Source organism: Pantherophis guttatus, chromosome 1 (assembly GCF_059756535.1).
Source record: "Pantherophis guttatus breed Tessera chromosome 1, ASM5975653v1, whole genome shotgun sequence".
NCBI lineage: Eukaryota > Metazoa > Chordata > Lepidosauria > Squamata > Colubridae > Pantherophis > Pantherophis guttatus.
The window spans coordinates 95,547,768-95,549,704 of NC_142063.1; the positions used below are offsets into that span (position 1 = coordinate 95,547,768).

At 39.9% G+C, this 1,937-nt stretch overlaps 1 long non-coding RNA gene across 2 annotated transcripts; it reads right to left on the reverse strand.

Annotated features, from left to right (window-relative positions):
• On the reverse strand, nucleotides 1-1,937 carry LOC117666078 (uncharacterized). Of its 2 annotated transcripts, none has more exons than XR_015733617.1 (3): nucleotides 1,854-1,937; nucleotides 1,290-1,424; nucleotides 1-289 (listed from the first exon to the last, which is right to left on the reverse strand). It is a non-coding gene; the product is annotated as an uncharacterized LOC117666078 (long non-coding RNA). The 2 variants fall into 2 exon arrangements; XR_004591598.3 differs by lacking the exon at nucleotides 1-289 and adding an exon at nucleotides 396-481.

The window sequence follows — 1,937 nt, forward strand, 5'->3', positions numbered from 1 at the left end:
TTGGCTAATACAATCCAGGGTTTAATCTCGGTTAACATGACGGTCTTACAGAAAACGCTGCCCCTGTGACTTCAGCTCAAAGACGGAGTTAGCTGGCTGCTCAGTTGCTGCGGTTTTATAGGCATTGTAAATCAGTTTACAGCTGTAGCATCTTTGAATATACCGCCAGCTCCCACCCTTCCCATTCGAAGGCTGAGAATGCCGGTGAATGATGTCATCAACTGTTGTCGCCGCTTTTGCTTCAGATTGCCTGGATTTTCCCCCGGATGTATTCTTGAACACCCCTTCCCTGCATGGGTAAGGTTCTTGCCATCAGGTTCATCACATGTGTGTCGAGGAGATTTGCTACTCGACAATTATTGCTTATTCCTTATTGGTATATTATTATTGATTATTGCTGTTCATCTTATATTGAGTTGTTATCTTTGTAAGCCACCTGTAGTCACTGAGAGTGAGTTTGTGGGGGGGTCATATACATTTTCTTAAACAAATAAACAAACAAACATTGTAGCATTCAGACAGCAGTTATTCATGGGTGGTTTAAATACATAGGTAATAATAAGGTGATAAGAGCCGTGGTGGCACAGTGGTTAGAATGCAGTACTGTAGGCTAACTCTGCTCACATTGCCAGGAGTTTGATTCCTTCTATCCTAACAGGCTTAAGGTTGACTCAGCCTTCCATCCTTCTGAAGTCAGTAAAATGAGGAGGACCCAGATTATTGGGGGAAATATGCTGACTCTGAAAACCACTTAGAGAGGGCTGTAAAGCACTGTGAAAATATGTGTCTAAGTGCTATTGCTACTGCTAATAAAAACTATAATTTGACTGAAGAATCCTATTTTAAAGGGGAGAGGCTAGTAACGGAAGATATATATACTGTATATTCATGGTTGAGAACCTATAGCCTTCCCAAAGTTTTTGAACTTCAACAACAACTCAAACTTCCTATATCCCTCTTCTGTAGGGACTATGTAACAGTCCAGGTTAAATGCAAAGAATCTTCAAAAGGGAGCAATGACTTCCCAAAGCTACCCATCAACAGTTATCATACATAGAATAAGCAGACATACAGTACAATTACACTCTTCCCATTACGGTTTGACTCACTGTCCTTATATTCAAATAAAAGCATTTTTTTTTCTGAATTTGCATATGCATAAAACAATTACAATACATACATTTCATAAAATTTCTATTAAATTTTACACTTCTTTGGTGTTTAGGAGTGGGCCATCTGAAGGACCCAAAACATTGATCATATTGAAGTAACCCATATTTCAGAAATACCTTAGAAGAAGTGAAGGGCTTGTCTTTCTCCACAAAAGCATTTGTCCTTCTCCATGGAAGACAGGCAAAAATAATCCCAGTTCTGGCATCCATCTTCTATCATCAGACCACTCCCAGAATGAACAATCCAGAATCCTAAGCAGTAGAGTCCCATAAAACCGTAACAGTTTTAGCTGCTGTAATTTATACTGTGGTTTAGGTCTTTCTGGTTAACCATACTCCAATGTAAAATCCTTAGTACTTGAATAGTCAGTGGTATAACAAGTGTAATAAATAACTATATCCCCCTTCCATACTCAGGAATTTCTAAGAGTAGAAAGAGTACAGTGTACGACTGAGGTTGACCCAAGATTTGTCTGCAAGTTTTTTTTTTAAATTTGATTTATATGCCGCCCTTCTCCGGAGACTCAGGGCAGCTTACAATGCGTTAAGCAATAGCCTTCATACTTTTGTACATTTATACAAAGTCAGCTTATTGCCCCCACAAACTGGGTCCTCAATTTACCTACCTTAGAAAGGATGGAAGGCTGAGTCAACCTTGAGCCTTGTGAGATTCGAACTTACAGTAATTGCAGACAGCTGGTGTTAATCACAATGCTATCAGTCTGCTGAGCCACCAGGCCCTGAGCTGGAGGAGGAGGGGAAATA